This window comes from Saimiri boliviensis, chromosome 7 (genome assembly GCF_048565385.1).
Source record: "Saimiri boliviensis isolate mSaiBol1 chromosome 7, mSaiBol1.pri, whole genome shotgun sequence".
Lineage (NCBI taxonomy): Eukaryota > Metazoa > Chordata > Mammalia > Primates > Cebidae > Saimiri > Saimiri boliviensis.
The window spans coordinates 50,206,362-50,233,906 of record NC_133455.1 but is presented as its reverse complement, the minus strand read 5'-3'; the positions used below and the strand labels follow the sequence as shown (position 1 = coordinate 50,233,906).

At 35.0% G+C, this 27,545-nt stretch overlaps 1 protein-coding gene across 8 annotated transcripts in view; it reads right to left on the bottom strand.

The window, feature by feature from the left end:
• The window catches only part of CCDC59 (coiled-coil domain containing 59), a 148,959-nt gene that overhangs the window by 36,112 nt on the left and 85,302 nt on the right, over positions 1 to 27,545 (bottom strand). For 3 of the 8 annotated variants that reach the window (XM_074402483.1, XM_074402485.1, XM_074402488.1), the window contains one exon: positions 455 to 27,175. The exons of 1 other annotated variant lie outside the window; for it this stretch is intronic. The gene's annotated coding sequence lies outside the window, so the exon portion shown is untranslated. Of the gene's footprint in view, positions 1 to 454; positions 27,176 to 27,545 lie in introns of those variants that run through there. 4 more of the 8 variants (XM_074402482.1, XM_074402481.1, XM_074402484.1 and 1 more) reach the window with 4 other exon arrangements.

Sequence of the window (27,545 nt, the reverse complement as noted above, 5' to 3'; positions counted from 1 at the left end):
TCCAGGTAGGTATGGGTTTTAATTATAAGTCCCTGATGGGCTGCTTCTTTTTCAGAGATGCCCTTCCCAGTGTGAAGGGAGTCTAGTGACACAGTCTGCCTTCAGAGGCCTTCTGACTTGCTGTGGGCTCCGCCCAGTTTGAACTTCCCAGTGACTTTGTTTACACTGTGATGTTAAAACTGCCTACTCAAACCTCAGCAATGGTGGACGCCCCTCCCCACATGGAGCTCAAATGTCCCAGGTCAAGCACCAACTGCTGTGTTGGCTGTGAGAATTTCAAGCCAGTGGATCTTAGCTTGCTCATCTTCATGGGAGTGGGACCCACCGCACTTGGCTCCCTGGCTTCAGCCCCCTTTCCAGGGGAATGAACTATTCTGTTTTGCTGGTGTTCCAGGTGCCACTGTGATATATATTTAAAAAAAAAAAAAAAAAAAAAAAAAAAAAAAACCTCTGTGGCTAGTTCAGTATCTTCCCAAGTGGCTGCCCAGCTTTGTGCTGGAAACCCAGGGTGCTGGTGTTATAAGAACTGGAGTGAATCTCCTGGTCTGTGGGTTTTAAAGACTGTGGGAAAGCCAGAGTGCCAGGGATAGTCCCTAATGGTTTCTCTTGGCTAGGAGAGGGAGTTCCCCAGCCCCTTGTGCTTCCCAGGTGAGGCAACGCCTCACCCTGCTTCAGCTCACCCTCCTGGGGCTGTACCCACTGTCCAACCAGTCCCAGTGAGATGAACCAGGTACCTCTGTTGGAAATGCAGAGATCACCAACCTTCTGTGCAAATCTTCCTGGGAACTTCTCACCAGAGCTGTTCCTATTCGGTCATTTTGCCAGCAACCCCTGAGACCTTAAATTTTTTTATAATGGGCAGTAAATCTGTCTGACTTTTCTCCAAAGGGGAGGCATTATTATACTAGATAACAAACAAACACGCCCTTTGCTCCAGAGGAAGACACCATCTCTATCTTTTGATGCTGCTCACCTTACATACATTCTTGAAAAGATAGACTAAAAATGGTAGTCAGTGCATCTGCTTAGGAAATGTGTAGAAATATGAGAAACCTATAAAGAACTGACTCTCTACATACACAGTCTTGATATTGATTTTAAACACATGTGGAAACAAAGTTTTTAATGCACCTTGTGAGCTTGTCACCAAAGATCTTTATTTCCTTTTCCACCACCCCTCCACCAGCACCATTTGCCTTTCTCCTGATTACATTTTAGAATTCAGCTTATAAATTGCCCCCTCTGGGACACTTTCCATCATGCATTGAGGTTAAAATAGGTATAGTTTATTTCCACAGAATTCTAAGCATTATCTAACTACCATATCACTAATCACAGTGTTTAATGGCTCTTTTAATTATCTTTTTTCACCTTTTAGCCATAAGCTTCTTGATAGCAGGAACTGATTTATTCATTAATGTACCACTGGAAATTTAACAGAGAGCTTGATCTATTGTTCATATCATAAAATATTAGATCTTGAGAGTTTTAAATATTTGATGTTTTTATAAATTATGTATTTTTGAATGCTTTGTTAGTGTGAGGCATTGTGTAGAATAATTCGTGACATGTATCTTCAAAAAGAGCTGATATTTTGGTTAATTCAGAAAGAAAAAGTTTCCAAAAAATTAAAGAAACCTGGTAAAAATGATGTAACCAAAATTAATTCTTTAGATTAGCTTAGCCAAACATCTTTTAATAATCTGTCATGATCTTCCATTAGGTATCTAGGAGCCCTAGACAAGCAAAAACAGAGACTGAGAAAACTGACTTTCAACACTAGGAAAATGTGATTATTATTACATTAAGGGATAATCTGGTCAGGAATAAGCACCATAGGACAGTGTTACAATTATTAGGAAATACAAGGTAAAAGCATATTTTTGTCTCCCACTGCTTTGATATTTTAGCCAAGTCTAGGCAAATATTCTCTCTTTTTCTGTTTGTGTGTCTGCAAACAGAAATCTCATTAAAATGTCTACCAGAGATACTACGGAATTAGTTGCTATATTAAAGAAAAGAACATTGAATTCCTAAGTGCTATGGAAGATAAAGTTTTAATAATAAAAGTAGACTCAAACCTGTGACACATCTTATTTTATTTTTAAAAACTTATGATACCATGACAACAAAGTAACCTGATGAATCCAATAATTCATTATTTCAATTAAGTTTTTTCTTCTTCCAAGAAAACAGAAGATTTTGTTCTTCTTCAAGAATTTATAAACTGCAGGGCAAAATCTGCCATAAAATCATTTAAAATGAAAATCTCCAATTAAAGCAGTGCATCTTTTAGTAACAACATCTGCCAGAAATTTCAAAATCCAACTGAGTTTTGAAATTATTAATTCCTCTATTTAATCCCCAGGCATCTGGAATTTCAATAATTTTAAATAATTTCTCTGACAATACCAAATAGAGCTAAGTGTAAAATGACAACAATTAGCTACGAATTAGCATTTTGAATGCCAATGTAAAAGCTCAGTGTTATTTGGGATGCAGCCAAAATATTACAGGATAGAGAAGTGACGTTCTTTCTTTATTAATTAGGTGGTTCTAATATTGCACACTACTTTAGGACTTTGAATAATTATTTTTCTTTAAAATGTTCATGCAGCTGCTAGTTTCCTAAGTTTTTTCATCAATACTGCTTCAATAGCAAGCTTATTCTTCAATCCAACCATGATAAGTATTACATATAGCTTAAAATGTAGTATATTTTAGCCTATCCATTTGTGTTCCTGACAACAAAACATAATGTGAACGTCAATCAAATCATGACAACTGAGGAGAATATGAAAAAAATCATATTTTAAACATTTGTGTGATTCTCACTTAACTGGTTAAATACTATCTTATTTTATTTATTATAAATAAACTTTTAGCTTCAAGGGTCACATACACAGGTTTGTTACTTAGGTAAATTATGTGTTGCTGGAGTTGGGTGTACAAATGACTTTATCACCCAAGTAGTTGCACAGACCCAATAGTAGTTTCTCAACCTTACCTTCCTCTCACCCTCCACCCTGAAGTAGGCCCTGGTGTCTATTGTTCCTGCCTTTGTGTCAATGTGTTCTCATCATTTAGCTCACATTTGTAAATGAGAACATGTATATTAAAATTTAAAAATTAATAGAACACATTGTTTTGGATGCTCGTTTCTTTTCTTTCTTTCTTTCCTTTTTTTTTTTTTTGAGAGGGAGTCTTACTCTGTTGCCCTGGCTGGGGTGCAGTGGTGTGATCTCGACTCACTGAAACCTGTACCTCCTTGGTTCAAGCAATTCTCCTGCCTCAGCCTCCAGAGTAGCTGGGATTGCAGGCAGGTGCCCCCACAGCTGGCTAATTTTTGTAGTTTTAGTAGAGACGGGGTTTTGCCATGTTGACCAGACTGATCTCAAACTCCTGACCTCATGTGATCCACCCACCTTGGCCTCCCAAAGTGCTAGGACTACATGTATGAGCCACCAGGCCTGGCCTCACTCCCACTTTTTGAAATTCTCTTTCCTTTGTGTATTATACTACTTTTGCTGGTTTCTGCTATATTACTGACAACTGCAAAGTCTTGTTGACTTTAGAAAATTAATGACTACTTCTGACTCTAATTACTTGTTTTCTGTGCTTCATGTCTGGTTATAAAGTTTCTGTGTCCTGCCTGACATAGCTTTGCTCCAAATTATGCCCTCGTTTCATACATACAGGGTCCCAGAGTAAAGGAGCAGCTTCTCTCTGGGACAAATCCTTCTTTTGGCAGGGAAATCCAGAACAAAAACCCTGGTAGAAATTTGCAGTGCTTCTAAATCTGCTCAGATATGGTGCGCATCATGTCTGCAGATGTGCCATAGGCCAAATCACATGACTGAGCCCAAAGTCAATGGAGTATCAAAGTATTCTTCTCTGCAACTTACTTGGCAATGGGCAGGGATGAATATTATTCAAGATAGGGAGAGGTATTATGGACACAATATTAATATCACACTTCTAGCTTTTCTCCTTTCGTTGGCTCCTTCTTTTTGATGTTTTTGGTTGTTTTTGTTTCTTCTCTATCTTTTTAATATTGAAGGGTTTCCCACACTCCTGACCTCAGGTGATCCCAGCCTCCCAAAGTACTGAGATTATAGGCATGAGCCACTGTGCCTGGCCCTTAATGTTGAAGGAGTTCTAAGATTATTTCTAGACAGCTTTTTCTTCTTCTAAATGTGTACTCTCTTCCTGCTTTATCTCAGCTATTCCAATTGTGAAAAACATGCTCACATGTCCAAACCTAAGGAATGGACCAGAGGCATGAAGAACAGCAAAAGTGAGGCTTTTTAATAAGTCTTGCAAGATCAGGTGTCTGGTGAGCAGGCATATCTCAGGCAGTCATAATAAGTAATTTACCTCCTAGCCTGCAAATCCTTCCCCCAGTTCCTCATTGGTCAAGTACTATGGAGTTACAATTTTCCTGGACTTAGCCTAAGTTTCATTATCCCCCTTATAAGGTTATACCTCTTCCCCACTTAAGTTTCGATTTCCCCGTAACAAAACTTTCTTTTCTTTTATGAGCTGACTCCTCCTCTACATTCTGTTTACCTATTGTGACCCTCTAGGTGCATGAGCCCTGTGGTTTGTTAAAATTTGCAGGCTGACTGTCAGTGCTTAGATTTATCATGCCTTGAAAATGGACCATTTAAAATGTTTTCTCACACAATGGTTCTTAAATATTAACTCCATTTTCATGACTCCCAAATGTACATTTTATTTTTGATTAACTTCTTCCTTGAGATGCTTCAAGCAGAGAGAGAGAGAGAGAGAGAGAGAGAGAGAGAGAGAATCCCATGTGTTTCCATATTGTGACAGCCTAACTTGTGCTAGCCTAACTGATTCCATCTTAGCTGTAAACTCCATTTTAGCCTCTCTCTCCCTGCCATTTCTCCCTTGGGTGCACAGCTGGGTCAGGCTGTACTGAGCCTTGTAATCATTGTAACCAGATCCTGCTTGTCAAGCACACTTGCTATTGTGAATACCTCTCCTTGGAACTTCCCTTTGGTTATTCATTGTATGGAAAATCCACCCTGCTACCCTCCTTGATGGTTGTATGGAAATACTCTTAGTAACCAGCAACTATGGGAACCTCCTGCCTCCTGGTTACTAGCTTCCCCCTACTAAATTGCTTGTTTTGCTTGTGTAAAATTCTGCTTCACTTAGATTCCCCCTCCCCTCTCTTCTAGGTTAGGTATAAAAGGAAATCACATCCCCCTCTTTGAGACAGAGAGATTTTGAGCATGAGCTGACTCTCGGTCACCAGCAATAAAAGACTCTCAATTGGAACTCAAGAGTGTAGTGCTTTCCTTCTAACTTGCTCAGGTATAATAATATCTCATTTTATTAGTCCATTCTCACACTGCCATAAAGAACTGCCCAAGGTTAGGTAATTTATAATGAAAAGGGGTTTAATTTACTTATAGTTCTGCTAGGGAGGCCTCAGGACACTTATAATCATGTCAGAAGGGGAAGGGCATGTCTTACATGGCAGCAGGTGGGAGAGGGTGTGTATGTAAAGGAGGAACTGTCAGACACTAATAAAACCATCAGATCTTGTAAGAACTCACTCTCTATCATGAGAACAGCAAGGGGGAGAGGTATTATGCATACAACAATAATAACACACTTCTAGCTTTACTCCTTTCCTTAAACCTCTGGTCACCTCCCACCAAGTCTTTCCCTCAACACATGGAGATTATGGGGATTAAGTATCGAATGTGGAGGTAAGACAGAAATTCTATAGTTTGGGAGTTTCCTCTTTCATGTAACTCAGTTTTAATTGTTGGAGGAAATGGGTGCTTGCTTTTACACTAAGATATAACAAAAAAGAAATCTCTCAAGACATTTATAAATTCTGGTGATGTTCTCTATGCTGAAATTATGCAATGTACTTCAATGTCTATTATTAGCTAGATCTACAACACCCCCAAAAAGTGGGAAGTGAAAGCCAAAGTAATTTCCAGAAGGAAACAGATATATTGCTATTCTAGTATTATTGTATCCTGTTCTCATTTTTAGAAATATTTCAACATTTTTAAAAAATGGAAATATGTCATTTAGGTATCACAACTATTTACTGAGGTAAGCATTATCTTAGTCTCAAAAACCCTTGGTTTTGTTTCAAGTTAAAATCGATGAAAGCATTATTGATCTAGCCTCCTAGTAGGAAACATTGCACCTTCATCCAGGCTATAAATTCAAAACCCAGAGTCTGATTGCTCTATCAGTCCAAAGAAAAAGGCTGTTGGAGGAATTTAAAAATTAAATATAATGTATACAGACATCCAAGATATGACTTATGCTTTTATATTTTTAGTGTCAGCAGTGAAACTAAAGTTTTCACTACTTTGTGTTAGATTTATCTTGGATGCATTTTAAGCATTAAGAATGAAATGACAGAGTGTATCATTTATATAAGGTTACAATCTATAAAGTGCCCTGTGAGTTTCCAAATATGTCCATAGAAAGCCAGTAATACATTATGGTAAGTATATATTGCATATGCTTCCTTATGGTCTTCTGCGAGTCAACTAAGCAGATACATCTCTGGTCCCAAGGGGCATAGGTAAGGTGACATGTTTATATATGTCTGAAAGTTTCCATTTGGCAATTCTTTCTTTACACCTCTAGCCAGAAGACAGGTTGTGCAACTGGAAGGAGCAAAGCAGTGTGCTGAGATAAAATATAAATAAATCCCACAATAGCTCTCCTGATTAAATCCAGTTTTCTTTCCTGAAACTTTGCTTAAATGTTATTCATTCTGATGACAGAAGCCATCTGTTTTTGTTTGGGCTTTTAAATAAACATTTATAGAGCCCTTACCATATGTTAGCCACTGTTCTAAGTGATTTATATGGATTATCTCATTTAATTTAATTCTTCTAAACCCCTAGTCAAGTTTGCTCTACTATTATCCCCATTTTACTAGTAAAGAAATTAAAATTTAAAGAGTTAGTGACTTGCAGAAGTTCACAAACCTAAAACACAGAGGCTTTGGTTGAGACTATTTTTTCCATAATAATTCTTAAATCAGAAGGGTCATGGAAACCTATAATCAGGCATTTTTTTCTTCCAAAGCTAAATATTTTTCCCACTTAAGTTTAAGATTTACTTCTTTTCCAAGGAAACAGAGCTGGGTAAAGAGAAAGGGTGGGAATTATATCTTTTTAATTTGAGCATTAGGCAATTGACATATTTATTTTTCTTCATGGAAATAAATCACCATCCCTGGAAAATGATGGGTCATCTTCATATTTTAAAAAAGACAGTTTAATTTATGATGCAATTTACCAAACACTATACAGTCATTTCATATGTTTTAACTATTTCATTTTGTATTTAAGTCCTGCTTTATCACACACATAATTGAGTAGTTCATACAATATTAATTATAAAATAAAACTATGTCCCTCCTAATATAACTAAAATGTTGAAAGAAACTTAGGCTATCATCTCTGCCAACCACACATAAAATATTTCAAACATTTATTGTATCCTGTCTAGGTTTAAATATCTGGAGTATGGAGAAACTCATCATGTACAGTGTCAGATTGTTCCATCAAACCTCATATACTTTCATTTTTCATATATATTGAGACTAATAAGTCTTCCTCTGCATTCTACTTGTTGAACCTAATTGATCTCTTGGGAACATCCTTTTTTTTTTTTTTTTTTTTTTTTTTTTTTTTTTTAACAGTTTGTCAAGATTCACATACCATAAAATCCATCTGGTGTACAATTCAAACTTTTTGAGTATATTCGCAGAACTGAGACAATAGTGGATAATTATTAATAGAAGTTTCAAATACCACTTTTAGTTTTTTTCTCAACATCGATTTTAAAAATATACATTAAAATTACATAAAATATATCTGTATAAATATATAAACATACCTACATTAACAAAACAAACATGTCTTCCTCTGTAGCTTCCATCTATCTCCTGCCTTGAGATACCCAATACTGTAACTTTTATAACAATTAACTCTTGCTTTTAACAATGTTTTTTCTTGTTTTTTAACTTCATGTAATTAGAATAATTTATTATTTAGTAACTTGACACTTTTGCTTATCATTACATTTTATCAATGCTGTATGACTTTCCATTGTATGAATATACCACAATTTTTGTCCATTTTCTTGTGGATGAACTTTATGTTGCTTTCTATTTGTGGTTATTTTAAAAATCTGATGCTGTAAAAATTCTTATAACTACCTCCTGGTACACATATGCAGGAAATTCTCTAAGGAGTATATTAGGAAAGGAATAACCAGTTTGCATATCTTCAACTTTCCTAGATAATGAAGCTGGCTGTGAAGGAGCTTTACTCTCAGCTTGGCGAGAAGCTGGAGCAGCTAGACCACCGGAAGCCCAGCCCGGCGCAGGCGAAGGAGACGCCCGCCCTGGAGCTGCCCCTCCCCAGCGTGCCCGCCCCTACACTCTGAGGCTCCCCCAGGGCAGCTTGGTGCTGGGGCCCTGCTGAGTCACAGCCCTGGTCAGCCAGAAGGGACTCTCGGACCTGGGTGCGCAGGGCAGTCCCCGCTCCTGGGGCTGTGGCCTGGCGTGTCCTGTGGTCATGGCCCCTCCTCCTGCTCCCTGGAGCCGGGTCCGGGACTGGTCTGCCATCCACGCGGCAGCTCCCAGCGCAGTTCCTCTCCTTGTACTTTCACAGCCATAGAAAGCGTGGTCATCTTCCGTTTTCCTGGGTTAGGAAAAACCCACCTGTTTTCCAAGGGGAGAGGGTGGGGCCGGAGGGTGGGGCGCAGCCTCTGTTTTGGCCCAGCCTGGCAAAGGTGAGGCACACTGCTTTCCGCCCTGGGGTGGTGGAGATGGAGCTGGGACCTCATGGAGGTCATGGGCAGCAACCAGGCCTGTGCCATGGCGCGTGTCCCGGGTCCTGTGCGGAGGGAGCCACCTCACCCTGCAGCCCCGGGTGCCCCATGGCCCATTGAGGCACATTGCTGCCTTCAATGGCCGCTACCGGGCCAGCTGGGCACACAGGGAGATTTTATGTAAATAAAAGGCATTTTCGTAAAAAAAAAAAAAATTCTAAAATATTTATTAAAACACCTGTACTTCTGATTCACATCAAATTTTTATTTTTCAATTTCACATATCTCTCTAGTGAATAAGTAAGGATATCTAGCTCTGATTTTAGTTTGTATCTCTTTAAAAATAAATGAGAGGGATTAACTTTTTATTTGATCAATGACCCCTTGGATTTTTTTGTTTTCCAAAGTATCTGTATAAATATTTTGATTTCCTTAAATGATTTGTAGAAATTTGTACATATTAAGGATATAGATAACCTATTGGTTTTATGTACTGTAACTTCTATTCTGCATTTTTTTATTCTTGTGATTAAAAATTTATTAATGTATTTAAACCCTTTTGCTTTAAGAGTTTTTATGTCTTAATGAAATCTTTCTATAGCCCAAGATCATAAAGACATTATTTTATCCTAAAATCTTAACCTGCCCTTCACTTTTGTACGTGGTATGAGTTTACAATATCCATTCTTTTTTATGAATATTCAATTAAGTCATTACCATTAATTTGAAAGCCCATCTTTTTCTTTCCTACCTGCAGTGCTACCTCTGTTATATAGGCCTGGTTCCATTTCTGGACTCTGTGATCTGGTTCATTGGTCTATATCTCTAAACCTGCCCCATTTCAGCACACTATTTTATAGCTTTATACACAGTCTTAATATCGTTTAGAATGCTTTCACCAACAATTATGTTTCTCTTTCAAGAATATTTTAGTCTTTTGCTTTTCCATAAAAATTGTATAATTAAACTCTTAAATTGAACAATACCAAATCTATAGTGATCTCAATGGGAACTGCATCATAGCTACAGATCAATTTGGACAGAAATGTCATCTTTTTAATACTAAGTTTCCCAATCCATAATTATAATATATCAATCTTTATTTATATATTTTAATGACCTTCAAAAATGCCATAATTTTATCCACAGAGATCTTACAGACTTTTGTTAAACTTGTTCCAAGGCATTGACATTTTTGATGCTATTGTAAATGTTATATTCTAAAGCTTGATTTTTGATTTGTGGCTCATATAGCATTGTATATTAATCTACTGTTGAGTATTTAATTCTGTATCCAGAACCTTTAGTGAACTGTCACTAATTTGCATAAGTAATGCATATAATGTTGAATAGAATTAGTATTATCAGCATCCAGATTCAAAAGCCCAAGAGAAAGCTTTTAGTTTCTAAGGAAAATTGGTATCTTGGTAACAATATCACATGAGCCTTATCAAATAGCTAGGATACATAGTTCCTTTTCTATCCTCTGGAAGAGTTTGTATAAAATAATAATTATTTCTTGTTAGATTATCTGGTAAAAGTCACAAGTGAAGCCATCCAGATCTGAAGTTTTTCTGTGTGTGAAAAAATTTTAATCACTGAATTTATTTTGTGTAGGACCATAGAATTCCCATTTTCTATTTTGCCTTGATTCACTTTGGTAAGTTATCATTTCCAAGGAATTTGAACATTTTTTCCATATTTTCAAGTTTATTCACATAATTATAATACCATCTATCTATTTGCAATATGCAGCACCTGTAGTTATATATTTTTTACATTCTTTATATGAATTATTTATGCCTCCTCTATTTTTTTCATAATTAAGCCTGCCAGAGGTTTGTCAATTTTATTGTTCTTTTCCTTCCAAAATGCAGATTTTTGGCTTGGTTGATGCTTTCTTTTGTGTATTTATTTTCTTTCTTATTTATTTATTTATTTTTAAAATTTATACTTTAAATTTTAAATGGGGCACATGTGCAGATCATGCAGGTTTGTTACATAAGTATACATGTACCGCAGTGGTGATTTGCTACATCCATCAACCTGTCATCTACATTAGGTATTTCTCCTCTAATGCTATCCCTCCCCAATCCCCCTATCCCCTGCAATTCCTACCCTAGCATCCCACCCCCAGGCCCCAGTGTGTGATGTGTTCTCATTGTTCAACACCCACTTACGAGTGAGAACATGCAGTGTTTGGTTTTCTGTTCTCGTGTCAGCTTGCTGAGAATGATGGTTTCCAGCTTCATCTATGTCCCTACAAAGGACATGAACTCATTGTTTTTTATGGCAGTGTAGTATTCCATGGTGTATATGTGCCACATTTTCTTTGTCCAGTCTATCATTGATGGGTATTTGGGTTAGTTCCAAGTCCTTGCTATTGTGAACAGTGCTACAATAAACATATGTGTGCATGTGTCTTCATAATAGAATAATTTATAATCCTTTGGGTATATACTCAGTAATGGGATTGCTGGGTGAAATGGTATTTCTATTTCTAGGTCCTTGAGGAATCACCACACTGTCTTCCACAATGGTTGAACTAATTGACACTTCCACCAATAGTGTAAAAGTGTTCCTATTTCTCCACATCCTCTCCACCATCTGTTGTCTCCTGATTTCTTAATGATCACCATTCTAACTGGTGTGAGGTGATGTCTCAATGTGGTTTTGATTTGCATTTTTCTAATGATCAGTGATGCTGAGCGTTTATTCATGTTTATTGGTTGCATAAATGTCTTCATGTCTGTTCGTGTCCTTTGCCCAGTTTTTGATGGGGTTGTTTGTTTTTTCTTATAAATTTGTTTAAATTCTCCATAGATTCTGGATATTAGCCCTTTGTCAGATGGGTAGATTGCAAAACATTTTTTTTTCTGTTTGCTTGCTGGTTCACTCTAATGATAGTTTCTTTTGCTGTGCAGAAGCTCTTAAATTTAATTAGATCACTTCTGTCAATTTTGGCTTTTGTTGCCATTGCTTTTGGTATTTTCTTCATGAAGACCTTGCCACTGTCTATGTCCTGAATGGTTTTTATTCTAAAAATTCTTCGAGAGTTTTTATGGTATTAGGCCTCATGTTTAAATCTTTAATCCATCTAGAGTTAATTTTTGTATAAGGTGTAAGGAAGGGATCCAGTTTTAGCTTTCTGCATGTGGCTAGCCAGTTTTCCCAACACTGTTTATTAAAAAGGGAATCCTTTCCTCGTTGCTTGTTTTTTTTTTTCAGGTTTGTCAAAGATGAGTTGGTTTTAGTTGTGTGGCATTCTTTCTGAGGCCTCTGTTCTGTCCCATTGGTCTATATCTCTGTTTTGGTACCAGTACCATGCTGTTTTGATTACTGTAGCCTTGTAATATAGTTTGGTCAGGTAGCATGATACCTCCAGCTCTGTTTCTATTTTTTTGTTGTTGTTTGTTTGTTTTTGCTTAGGATTGTCTTGGCTATGAGGGCCTTTTCTTGGTTCCATATGAAGGTTAAGGTGGTTTTTTCCAGTTCTGTGGATACAGTCATTAGTAGCTTGAGAGGGATAGCATTGAATCTATAATTACTTTGGGCCATGTGGCCATTTTCACAGTATTGATTCTTCCTAACCGTAAGTTTGGAATGTTTTTTTCATCTCTTTATGTCCTCTCTTATTTTTTGAGCAGTGGTTTGTAGTTCTCCTTGAAGAGGTCCTTCACGTCCCTTCTTAGTTGTATTCCTAAGTGTTTTATTCTCTTTGCAGCAATTGGGAATGGGCGTTCACTCATAATTTGGCTCTCTGTTATTGATGTATAGAAATGCTTGTGATTTTTGCACATTGATTTTATATTCTGAGACTGCTGAAGTTTCTTATCAGCTTAAGGAGACTTTGGGCTGAGACAACAAGGTTTTCTAAATATACAATCATGTCATCTACAAACAGGGACAATTTGACATCCTCTCTTCCTATTCAAATACCCTTTCTTTCTTTCTCTTGCCTGATGGTCCTAGCCAAAACTTCCAATATGATGTTGAATAGGAGTGGTGAGAGAGGGCACCCTTGTGTTGTGCCAGTTTTAATGCTTTAGGGTTTTGCCCATTTAGTATGATATTGGCTGTGGGTCTGTCATAAATAGCTCTTAATATTTTGAGATATGATCCATTGATGCCTAGTTTATTGAGAGTTTTTAGCATAAAGCATTGTTGAATTTTGTCAAAGGCCTTCTCTGCATCTATTGAGATAATCATGTGGTTTTTGTCTTTGGTTCTGTTTATGTGATGGATTACATTTATAGATTTGCATATGTTGAACCAGCTTTGCATCCCTGGGATGAAGATGACTTGATCATGATGGATAAGCTTTTTGATGTGCTGTTGCAATCAGTTTGCTGGTATTTTATTGAAGATTTTTGTATCAATATTTATCATGGATGAAATTTTTTTTTAGTGGCGTCTCTGCCAGGTTTTGGTATCAGGATGATGCTGGTCCCATGAAATGAGTTAGGAAGGATTCACTTTTTTTTGTAATATTTGGAATAGTTACAGAAGAAATGATATCAGCTCCTCCTTGTACCTCTGGTAGAATTCGGTTGTGAACCCATCTGTTCCTGGACTTTTTTTGGTTGGTAAGCTATTAATTGCTGCCTTAACTTCTGCCTTTGTTATTGGTCTTTTCAGGAATTCAACTTCTTCCTTGTTTGGTCTTAGGAGGGTGTAAGTGTCTAGAAATTTATGCATTTCTTCTAGATTTAGTGGTTTTTCTGCATAGAGGTGTTTGTAGTAATCTCTGATGGTAGTTTGTATTTCTGTGAGATTGGTGGTGATATCCCCTTTATCATTTTTTACTGCATCTATTTGAACCTTCTCTCTTTTCTTTTTTATTAGTCTGGCTAGCGTTCTATTTTCAAAAAGCCAGCTCCTGGGGTTGCAATCCTAGTTTCTGATAAAACAGACTTTAAACCAACAAAGATCAAAAGAGACAAAGAATGGCATTAAGTAATGGTAAAGGGATTAATGCTACAAGAAAAGCTAACTATCTTAAATATATATGCACCCAATACAGGAGCACCTGGACACATAAAACAAGTTCTCAATGACCTACAAAGAGACTTACACACAAAAATAAAGTCTCCCACACAATAATAGCCCACTGTCAATATTAGACAGATCAATGAGACAGAAAATTAACAAGGATATCCAGAACTTGAACTCAGATATTGACCAAGAGGACCTAATAGACATCTACAGAACTTTCCACCCCCAAACCAAAGAATATACATTATTCTCACCACCACATCACAATTGTTCTAAAATTGACCACATAATTGGAAGTAAAACACTCCTCAGCAAATGCAAAAGAATGGAAATCATACCAAACCGTCTCTCAGACCACAGTGCAATCAAATTAGAACTCAGGATTCAAAACTCACTCAAAATTGCACAACTACATGGAAAGTGAACAACTGGCTCCTGAATGATGACTGGATAAAAAATGAAATGAAGGCAGATGTAAAGATGTTCTTCAAAACCAATGAGAATGAAGACAGAATGTACCAGAATCTCTGGGACACATTTAAAGCAGTCTCTAGAGGAAAATTTACAGCACTAGATGCCCACATGAGAAGTGAGGAAAGTGCTAAAATTGATACCCTAACATCACAATTAAAAGAACTAGAGGAGCAAGATCAAATAATTTCGAAAACTAGCAGAGAAGAAGAAATAACTAAGATCAGAGCAGAACTCAGGGAGATAAAGATCTGTTTTCTAGATCATTAATTTTCTTCCTTACATTTATTATACCCTTCCACGTATATTCTTGGGGTTTATTTTGCTGTACTTTTCTAAATGTTTGAGACAGATGGTTGATATTAATTATTCTTTAAGATAAATTAAGTCCACAAATATCTAATCATTACTTTAGCTATATGACCATGAAATATCTATTTAGTTTTTTCACTATTATGAAGGTAAAATATCTTCTAATTTCCAATATGATTTCTTCTTTTAACCATGGATTATAGATAACTGTGTGTATTGAGTTCTCATCTTATTGGAGTTTCTCTTAACTGTTTTATTGATTTATATCCTCTCAAAATTAAAACTTAAATGCATTTTGATAAGAGAACATGTTTTATATAATTTCAAGCGTTCTTAAACTTTTTGAAGCTTTCTTTGTGGAACATAGTCAATACTTTTAAAGTTTTCCATATATTATATGTGTATATATACATATTATATATATTTCATATATATATGATATATATATGATATATATATGTAATATGTATATATAAAAATAGGTATGTTCTTGAGTGTCTGAGTTCATTAGGTCAAGAATGCTAATGGTATTGTTCATACTATACTTACTTTTTGATGTCTTTGTTACATCAACTAATGAAATAATGATGCTAAAATTTACCACCACAACTGAAGATTTATTTATTTATTTATTTTTATACTTCTGAATGTTTTCCTTTTATATATTTGAGGGTATGCTAGCAGGTATCCATATTTATATAAAATTTCTATCTTCCTTAGATATTAAACCATTTATCTATATGAAGTGACTCTATCTCTCATAAATCTTTTATACACTAAAGCTAATTTTGCCTAACAGTAATATAGCTGCACCTGTTTGATCGTTGCTCTTGTTTTTGTTTGTATTTCAATAGTAAATTATTTATGCCTTATGGGTTGTTGTTGTTTTTACTACCCAAGTGATAAGAATTTTTACCACAGTTCAATTCAAAATCTCACGTATCATGGTAACTGCTCAAGGAATTTTTTTTTTTGCTCTACTAAGTGCCAGAGAAACTTTTCTTGCAAGATTCTAGGGATGAGGGGATGGGTAGGGACAGGTTTAACTTTTAGTTCATACATATCCTGAGATTGTAGTCCTTTAGGGTCTCAGAATTATGTTGGGGCCTCAAAGTTTCTTCATTAGCACTGCCCCACACCCTGTTTATTCTGTCCCAAGCTTTAATTTCCACACACAGTTTGTCACCAGGCCATCAAATCTGAAACTCTAGTTAATCCAATCAACGAAATTCCTATGGAGCAAGAGCAGCTTCAACTCTTGGCCTCAGCATAGCTTTCAAAGTTCTAGGGATCTTTATTTGCCATTCAACACATTTGCTATCCCACTAAAATATTTATAATCATTTTTTTCTCTATATTAATGGTAAAGTTTGTATGTTATCCTAGCTAAGAATGCAAATACTAAATGCATATATCTCAATTCTGCAGTTTACTGGCACTATAATTTGGGCAAATCACTTCACCTACCTAAGCCTCAGTTTACTTCTCAGTGAAGTGTAGATAAATATACTATTCACCTTACAGTCTTATTGAGGTATGTAAATAAGAGTCTGAGTTTAAGACATGTAGCACAGCTCAGGATACATTAGTTCAAATATTTTTGGTTGCAAGTTAAAAAATTTTAAAACCCTGCCTCAACTGTCACAGTAGTAGGAAGTTTTACATTACACAGACTTCTGAAGGACAGAAAGCTCCAGGTTACTGTATTCACTGGTTTAAAGACATTATGAATGAGTGGAGTCTTTCTATCTTTCGCTGCTATACTTAGCATGTTGACTTTTTCTCCTGGTGCTCTATAGATATTTGCCTCTTCAACCATTTTTCTTTACTGGTGAGGTTTGAAGACCTTAATAAACTTTCCTTTCCTCTGTCTTTTAGAAACTTTCCCATTCTGGTTAACTTTCCTTAAAAGTCAGAATGTTCTCCTGTCCCTTTCTAAACTTACCAGTGTTAAAATGTTATAGAGGCATGATGACTGTCTTAAATCACTCATGACTCTGGAACTAGAGATGATGTTTTTTCCCCCTTGAACATATGCTACAAAAAAGACAGTTAATAACTGAACAAAATATGTGCTTGGTTAGGAGGAGAAGGAGAGGATTTTCTGTGGTTAGAAATAAATAGCATTTTCTAACATTTATATTATTATTCTTAATTGGGTAATTGATAAAACGTATGCCACTGGGCACAGCCAAAGCTAGGCCTTTAAATGAATAGTTAGAAATGTTCTTACATGTTTACATTAATTCATTAATCAGAACCTTTTGGACAAAGTTACTAAGCAATTATTTTTCTAATCAACTATTCAAATATATGTCTTTTTTTCTATTTTGCTTACAAGTATAAGATGAAAGAGCTTGTCTACTGACTTACTACAGTTTAGAAACAAAATGCCTAATAATGTTTAAGTTGTTTCTCAGTCTAGTATTTCTGTCCAAATGAATTTAGACTGACATGATTCATTTGAAGTGAATTCATCTTGGCTCTTGGTGGCCAATTATTCCTTTCCTAGCTGCTCATAAATTACTATTTCAGTAATTCCGTCTTGGTTTTGGTCAAGAATCAACATCATAGATGTTTATCTTCTTCATGGACTATAAATATTAATAGTGGTGACTGTGGTAACAGTACAGATAATATTTTGAAGAAATGTATGTGCTAGGCTTTTTGTTAGGGTCTTTAAATATATTAAATCATTTAATCCTCATAGCTACTCTATAAATCTGAAACTGTGTGACAGAGTAGACAAGTTTCTTGCCCCAGATAAAAATACACAGAATCAGGAGCCCATACTCTCGGCTACTGTACAGTAATGTAATATTGGTAGTTCTTTTACTTGTGCTTAAGTCTCATAAGACATATGATATGGTTTGGCTGTGTCCCCACCCAAATCTCATCTTGAATTGTAGCTCCTACAATCCCCACGTGTGGTAGGACAGACCCAACGGGAGGTAATCAGATTATAGAGGCAGATATTCCTGTGTTGTTCTCATGATAGTGACTACATCTCACGAGATCTGATGGTTTTATAAAGGGCAGTTCCCCTGCACACTCTGTCTTTCCTGTTGCCATATAAGACATGCCTTTGCTCATCCTTTGCCTTCAGCCATGATTGTGAGGCCCTCTCTGCCATGTTAAACTGCAGTTTATTAAACCTCTTTTTCTTTATAAATTATTCAGTCTCAGGTATTTCTGCACACCAGTGTGAAAATAAACTAATATAGCATAATGCATTATATGGTAATTTTATATTGAATTCTCAACAAGATCACATGAGGTTTCTACCATGTTATAATTACTCTGATTTCTTTTACCTGTCTAGCATCTCAGTCTTACTTGTATTGATAAATGAATTTCCAATTAATATTTTATCAATATAATTTGCTCCTATTAATCTGTAGTTTCATGTTTGGGGTCAGAGTTAGCTCAAGTGATTACCTCCTCATGCCGGATTTTCCATAATTTCATGTTTGAGATCTCCTTAGAGCTATAATTTATTTTACCACCATTGCTTCCTAATCCTAAATAAGTCTATCAGACATTATTTTTAGAAACAATTCATAAAACCTTCACATCAAGAAACATTGACAAGTGTCAACAAAATGTGTTTGAAGGCTTACTATAATTATACTATAAATAATCATTATTTTACAGTAACTAAAGTGAACATTTCAATCTTATTTTTCACACATATATTTAAGTCTATATGCAAAACAGAAACTATTTATTTGCCTTTTCCTAAATAGAACAAAGATCATTGCTAGTTTTAAGGGGAAAAAAAGTTTAATATCAACATATATAATTTTCTGTTAAATTCACACACATTTTGTTTATTGGCTTAGAATAATTTCTTAGGAAATGTTAATATAGCTCTCGACAATTATGTGAAATTATACTATCACTTTTTTCTAAAATTTAAAATGCTATCCATATATAATATATTGCATCACTGTAGTAACTTTGCAGTACAGCTGTGGTTTTCATCATAAATTGGTAGTCAGTGAGCTATATCACACGTCCAAGCCATCATTGATATTCCATCTGTAGCTTTTTCCAAGTCCAGAACATTTTTCTATTCCCACCCTGATGTCAGTCCACAGCTGTACTTCCTCCTTATTTTCTCAGTTTATATAACTGCTTCTTGGTTCACTCTACTAAAACATACTGTATCAATATCCAAATATAGCAATGTTAGAAAATATAGACTAAATCTCAGATTTCATAGGCAGTAATGAAAATGACTTTGGGAGGGAATGTGTAACATACTGCACAGCATTCTCAACTTTTGTTTCTTTCTAATTATTCTCCTGTCTTCCCCCCGCTCTTTAATTGGATTTCCTTAGTTTTCTGTCCCTGACTCTTCAGATAAGGCTATGTCTAGTTATTGGTATGGTAGGGGAAGTGGTTGCAGGGGAGAAGGTTACAGGCATTTTTGAGATATGGTAAACTATGCATTATCTCTCTAAAAAAATGCCATATATACCTCACTATCACACACACACACACACACACACACACACACACACATACACACACACTAGGTAATCCAAATGGAACAAATCATTTATATACCTTGATATCATGCATTCACAATACAAGTACTATTTTCTTACCTGCTAATAAGGAGTTATGATTACCTGCAGTTTGGCAAGCTGTTAAAAGAAAAATAAATAACTTCTCATTGCATAAAGTTCTCACATTTGGAAATTAAAAAGCATTTATACTCAATTTATTTTTATTACAGACTTTGAGGAAATTGATAAGGAATGTAAGTATTTTCGTCTGAGGGCATAATAATTGAAGACCCCTACTAATTAAACCGTAAGACTTTTTCCTTCACAATGAAGGCACCATTACTCCATCATGGGTCTCATTTTTATTTCAGATGGTGGCCTTATTACTGAACCAAGAAAAAGTATTGAATATTAATTAGAAATAGTTTCTCTTTTTGTGTACCAATCTTTTTTAAAAAAATTTTTTATTGCATTTTAGATTTTGGGGTACATGTGAAGAACATGCAAGATTGTTGCATAGGTACACATGTGGCAGTGTGATTTGCTGCCTTCCTCCCCACCACCTATATCTGGCATTTCTCCCCATGCTATCTCTCCCCAGCTCTTTGCATTTATTAAAAAATCAACAACTACAGTAAATTCAGCATGAAGTCAATATCAGACACAGTTCTAAATATGGTTTACAAGCTTTCAAATGCTCTGATTTTCTGGGTTTGAAATTGGATCTTCTACATTCTTTTCCCTGTCTTCTGATGAGTTAAACTAAAGAAGTATATAAAAACTACAGCCTTTTGCATGCATTGCTACCAAAATTTCTTTCAAATCTCACCTGTTTTTTTCTTAGTTGGTATAGTGCCTCTTAGATTCTGATGTACTTATTCAGTCTCTGATTGTATACAGAAGGAGAAGAACAGGTGTGGCTAGAGATGGACAGTACCAAGAGAACATCAAAAATCAGTATTTAAAAATAGACAGGATGTAATGAAGGGATGAGAAAGGGAATGGTGTCTCAAGCAAAATATTAGAGCTGTGAATACAATGTGAGCAAAATCTGACCCAGTCCTGCCCTCAGGGAGCTTGCAGTCAAGTTGGATAAAAACACATTAATCAAATAATCATATATTAAAGGAAATGTACAGGATGGCTTGAGGGCCTGTACATTTAGGCAGAAGAAGTTCCCTGTGGAAGTAAGACATAAAATCTGATGGAAGAATGGTCTTAAGAAGGCCAGTGAACATGGTTTTCCTTTTTTTTTCCAGGAAGCAGGAAGAGCTAATGGAGACACAGCTAATTTGGGCCAATGAAAAGAGGCCAGCATTAGAGCCTGGAAAAGAAGAGGTAGAGGTGGTGAGACCAAAAAGAATTATATAAATCATGATCAAGATTTTGGTTTTGAACCTGAAAGCAATAGGAAGCAATAAAGAGTTTTATTCAAAGTGGTGACATTATTAAATTGGTGTTTTCAAAGATCATTCTGACTACAGTTTGGAATTCTGTTCTGCATAATTCTCATCCATGATCTCCCATCTCCCCTTTTTGGAGTCCAAAGATGCTGTTGCAAAGGATTAAAGCAAATTACTCTTCCATCACACTGAATAAATAGGAGCAAATGATAACTTGTTTATCACATCTATATCAAATTGAAAGTTTTTATTCCCACCTCTGAAACCATTAAGACAGTTTGTCTACATTCATACCATCACGGTATATAAGCTTCTCTTGGTAATAGGTATTTATTAAATGGAATTTATTAAATGAAATCTACATTTGCTTTGTTAGAAAATAATTTAAACCCATATGTTCATTCTGACATCTGCCTGATTATTTCACTTAATTATATGCAAGAGTCCCAGTTAATAGACATTTGCACATATGATAATTTTATATTTATTTCACTTAATTATATGCAAGAGTCCCACTTAATAGACATTTGTACATAAGTTTATATTTTATTGCCATGCCATTTGTATTGTTTTGTAAGATGCATTTTAACATATGAAAACAGAAATCACTTAAGATAATCCTCCTATCTGTAAAACACTTAGGATTTTTTTTCTGAGATAAATATGATTGTCTGCTTAAGGCATGAACTTAAAGCCATATATCATATTTTTTATTCTAGCATTATCCAATTCCTAATTTCTCTGAGCTATCTTAGCTCCCTAATTCATTATCACTTTTCACAACTTCAGATAAAGGAAAAGCTTAAATCATATAATTTATGTGACTAGGAAATTAATAAATAAGCTAAGGAAATATGCCATCCAAACACAGTTAATTCTATAGCACTTTTTTCGCCTCTTACTGTAAGCTACACATTTAAAATAAAATAAGGTATTAACAGTACTGTCTAGATAAGTTTTGCCAATCTGTCACATATATACACCTCCTGATGCCATTTTTCATCTCTTTTCAATTTAAAGAGGTTCAAAAAATACCAAAAAAACTTTCTAAGAATAGTAGCATTGATATCTTGAAACAGCATCACTATTTTTAACTGTTATTTTCTGTTTCTGTTTTCTGGTAAAACTAGCTCCATGTGGGCGGAGGTTGCGGTGAGCCGAGATCGCGCCATTGCACTCCAGCCTGGGTAACAAGAGTGAAACTCTTGTCTCAAAAAAAAAAAAAAAAAAAAAAAACTAGCTCCATGCTTCCACCCAGTGGGATTTCTTTACAAAAGGATTAGAGAAAGAAGAGGATAAAAAGAAGAAATGGGAAGGAGAAGAATAGAAATAGGAAGAGGAAAAATAAAAGAGAGTAAGAACAGCAAGGAGGAGGAGGAGGAAGTTGAGGAAGAAAAAGCACTCTCATCTTTCATATTCCATGAGTGAAAAAAAAGTCTTACTTTTCTGTACACTCCAATGTCATTTTTTTGGAGAATATCCACTACTGAGCTATACTCAAGTGTCCCACTTCTGTTTAGCAAAATGTGATCGTGCTATAGGCAGGAATGCAAATGTATAATTAACAATGGTATCAGGTTGGTACAAAAGTAATTGTGGTTTTTGCCATTTCTTTAATGAAAAACTTGAAGTAATGGTGAAAACCACAGTTATTTTTGAACCAACCTAATAGTCCAATATCTCATTTGACAGTATTTTGTTCTAATTCAGCAATCTAGAAAATCATTTTAAGCTCCAGTATAATACTGCTTGAAAATATGTTCAAAATGAGGCCATGTCAGTGCCTTCATATTATAAAATTATTTTCAGAGAAATTATTTTAAAAAGAAACAACTGTTATATTTTATGTAACAAGATATATGAAGAAAAATAATAATGCATATAAAATCCTAAATCAGAGAACAATTTAAATAAATTTTTAGAATTAGTAAATCTGTAAATATCATTGATTTATTTATTTAACAAATATTTATTGAAAATCTACTAGGTATTAGGAATGGTGGATATAAAAATGATAAACAGAATGTCCTGTCATCAGAGACATTTCTTACTTATGAGAAGACCATAGGTAAGAATACAAATAAATAGATAACATAATGCCAGATAGTAAAAAATATTTGAAGAAAATTAAAACATGTTAAGATGAATGTTATAAATAAGCCATCCAGGGAATGTTTGTCTAAGGAGGTAACATTTGAGCAGGAAACCAAACAACAGAGAGAAGATCGATCTTGTTTAAGAGCATTGCAAAATGAGTCAAGTGCATGGGAAAGGGCTGTGACATGGGCCTGTTTTCAAATAACAATAATAAGTTGGACTTTTGTGAATTATTCCAATTTCTTTCCTATAAGCTTTTATGAGTTGTGGCTTATTATATGCAAACAAAATTACACACCTTACAAAAATACATTGGAATATTTGAATGCCTATTGGCAAACTCTGGTCTAAAAAAATGTACCCACAATTCTCCAAGGGTTGTTGTCCTCATTCAAATACACACACACACACAAAGACACAAACTCTCTCTCTCTCTCTCTCTCTCTCTCAATCTCTCTCTCTCTCTCTCTCTCTCTCTCTGACAGATTTCCAAGTCAGGAAATTTTCTGGTTCCTGAATGACAAGGTAATATATCCGCATATTCCTAATTCAAAAGACCATTTCAGGCCAGGCACAGTGGTTCATGCCTGTAATCTCAGCACTTTGGGAGGATGAGGTGAGTAGATCACTTGATTCAGGAGTTTGAGACGAGCCTAACCAACATGGATGAAACCCCATCTCTACTAAAAAGACAAAAATTAGCCAGGCATTTTGGCAGGTACCTCCCAGCTGCTCGGGAGGCTGAAAATTTTCACCTGGCATGAAAATCACTTGAACTCAGGAGGTGGAGTTACAGTAAGCCAAGGTCATGCCACTGCACTCCAGCCTGGGAGACAGAGTGAGACTCTGTATCGAAAAAAAAAAAAAAAAAAAAAGACAATTTCAGCCGATCTTCCCTGGGTTAGTTATGTTGGTGTCATTTGTATATAATACTTGAGCAAGATGAGTTTTATTTCCATAGTGTTGACTATCATATCTGCTCCTTTAAGGGAGTCCAAACATTCCTGAAAAAAGTAGTGTTACAGTAATAAACTACCAGTGAATCTAGCCAATGAGTCTAGCCAATGAATCTATCCAATGAATCCAAAAATCTCTGGTTCTTCATGGGTCTACTTGCCAATTCTTGACACCATCCAGTTTCACACACCTCTTAAAAAGAATCCATTATTTTAGTGACTCCTGTTGGCATAATATATTATTTAGAATCTATAAATTTATTTTGAAGACTTTTTCAGATACTTATGATTGCGATTGACATGATCATAGCTGTCTTAAAGACCCAAAAAGAAATTAATTATGGCTGTTAGTCCTGTGCATGTAATACTTGAAAGGGCTCATTGTAATCCCTCATCTCATGTGGGTAATTAAACTTCGAGAACTGCATTTCAACTTCTTTACTAGAAGGATGGGGATATGTCACAAAATAACAAATGCAAACAACCATCACAGTTGAAAACAACTCCAGATAATTGTGAAACTAAAGTGGTGACAAGGATGGTAATCACTTCTCCTTGTATATTTCAACTCCAAGATCATAAATAAGCCTTAAGGGCTGAACTACACCACAAATATCTAATTTAAAAGCAGTATTTGACTGTGCTAGAACTGTAAATCACTAAAAATAGTCTCCACTCTATTTTTGAATGAGGAATTTATTATCACACAGTCCATCTTGAACCTCATCTTGCTCACCAGGCAGCAGTATAAACTGGTCTATTTGTCCAGCTGATTTGCTGATATTTACATGACCTCCTATTTGTACCCATAAACAGATTTCATTGTTGGCATTTGTAACTGCACTTCTGTCTGTATGTCCCTTCCAGGAAGGCCCATGAACACACTCTGGCTGTGCCATAGCCTGTAGGGATTTCAAAATGCTGTTTAGATTTCTTTTCACCTGTATTTGCCATCTGGGAACTCAATATATTTTAGGTGTAGTGGTCATGCCTGTAGAAAGAAACTACCCTGAAAAACTCCAAGTAGGTAAGTACTTATATAGTATATATAACTACTATATTATAGTAATCAAAACAGCATGAAACACACACATAGACCAATAGGACAGAACAGAGTATCCAAAAATAAATCTTCCATTTACAGCCAACTCATTTTTGACAAAGGCGCCAAGAACATACACTGAGGAAAGAACACCTTCTCCAATAAATGCTCTGAGAAAACTAAATATTCATATGTGAAAGAATAAAACTAGATCCCTATCTCCCATTTTATATATATAAATCAAGTCAAAATGGATTAGAGACAAAAATATAAAACCTGAAATTCTGAAACTATTAGAAGAAAGCATTAGGAGAAAGCTTTAGGACATCAGTCTGGGAAAAGATTTTTTGAGTAAGATCCCAAAAGCACAGACAGCCAAAGCAAAATTGACAAATGGGTAAATTGGATTATATCAAGCTTAAAAGCTCTGCATAGCAAAAGAAATGAAACGCAGTAAAGGGACAACCTATGAAATGGGTGAAAATATTTGCAAACTGTTCAACTGACAAGTAATTAATAACCAAAATCAAAGAAACGTAACAACTCAATAGCAAAAATAAATAAATAAATAAATAAATAATAAAAATAAAAAAATCTGGTTTTTAAATGGGCAAAATATTTAAATAGACATTTCTCAAAAGAAGACAAATGACCAAGAAGTTTATGGAAAAAATGCTCAACATTAATAATCAAAGAAATACAAACAAAGGCCACAATGAGATATCATCTTACCCCAGTTAAATGGCTACTATCAAAAATAAAGTAACAAATTCTAGCAAGAATTTGGAGAAGGAAATGCTAATACACTGCTGGTGAGAATGTACATCAGGGCAGGCAATCCCACTTTTTTAATCTTAAATAAGGAAGATCAGCATATTAAATAGATATCTAGACTTCCATGTTTATTGTAGCACTATTCACAATAGCCAAAATATAGAAACAAGCTAAATGTTCCTTAGTGGATTAATGGATTTTTAAAAATGTGGTGATATATGCACAGTGGAATAATATTTGGCCATAAAAAAGAATGAATTCCTGTTATTTGCAGAACTGTGGGTGGAACTCAAGGATATTATGCTAAGTGAAATAAGCCAAGCATAGAAATACAAATATTACATGATCTCACTCATATGTAGGAGCTAAAAAAATTGATCTCCTGGAGGTGGTGAATCCAACAGTAGTTACAACAGGGTAGAGAGAGTAGTGGGGGAAGGCTGAAGGGTGGCTTGTTAATGAGTACAAAATACAGTTCAATAGAAAGAAAAAGATTTAGTTTGATAGCACAATAGGGTGACTATAGTTAACAATAATCTATTGTCTATTTTAACATAACCATAGCAGTAAATTTGGAATGTTCTCAACACAATGATAAATGTTTTAGGTGATAGATATCCCAGTTTGATCATTACATAGTGTATGCTTTTGTTAGAATATTACATTTGCCATAAATATATACAGTAAGTATTTCTTAATTGATAAGTAATGTGCCATCATGCTAAGTTGTAGAAAATCAACGGTGAAGGAATCATTTTGGTGTAAATTTTCATGGAATTTATAGAATAGCAAAAATTAATCATTAAATTAGCAGTATAAATAAGTGTGATTGTAGTGACATGATAGAAGAAAAGGAAGTACATGTGCTATAGGAGTACATATTGAAGATGGGTGGGTGGGTACATGGGGGATGGTGACAGAAAAAACTTCCTAGAAGAAGTGACACTTAATTGAGACCTGAATAATACACAATCATCAACTGAGTCATGGTGAAAGTGAGAAGTAGGAATGTTCTATATTTTTGGGAAGAAAGCAGAAGTTCCAATCTCTTTAAACTTTGGGTAAATATATATTTTAAATGTAAAGGCACATTACTTATCAATTAGGAAATACTTACTGGATATTTCAAATTATAATTAATATGATAATTATCACCATTATTAATAACTTTCACTTATATGGTTAGTACCATATAAAAATTATAGGCATTATAGTGTTATAGGAAAAGCTTAATTGGGGGTTACTTATGAGAGCCTTTTACAAAAGGAAAATGATCTGTGCCCTGTAATATTAATTATCTAGTCAAGGAGATTGTATATTCAGATGTAATACAGCACATGGAGAACCTTTTTACTGTGGTGGCTACTTTTTTTTATTTTTATGGATACATAATACTTGTATATATTTATGGCAAATGTAATATTCTAACAAAAGCATACACTATGTAATGATCAAACTAGGATATCTATCACCTAAAACATTTATCATTGTGTTGAGAACATTCCAAATCCACTCCTATGGTTATGTTAAAATAGACAATAGATTATTATTATTATTTTTGGAGTACAATCTGGTTTTATTGACACATTTGGTTGGGGTAATTCATCCATTTCCTGATAGCCAAGTAGGATACTGACAAGGCTCCAAGGATCAAGGTCTCAGTAAGACCTGCCGCCCACAGAAGTTTTGAGTATACAGGAGCACAGAGATTTTCTGGAGGGTCCTTAGTGGCTTGGAGTAGAATCATGAGGCCTTTGCCTTAAATGAATATAAACAGAATACATCATTTACTAATGAATAGAGAGAATAAAAGACATAAAGTAAATTCTATTGATCTGATGAATTATAATATCACAAGGAAAAACAAGCATAGTAAAAATAGTGGAGATAAAATTAGCAATAATTACAATAAACATAATTTCTAAATGTCAAAAACATGTCAAACCCAAACAAGGTAAAAGAATTTTTTTAAGACAGTAAATACTGTTAAATACTAATAGAAACTATTCTTCCAAAAAAGTTGACATAAAACAATACAAAGTTTATGAACTAAAGGAAAAATAGATTTATTATTAGGCAAAAGAATCATTGAATGATAAAAGGAAATATTTATTATAACTGTGTTTGT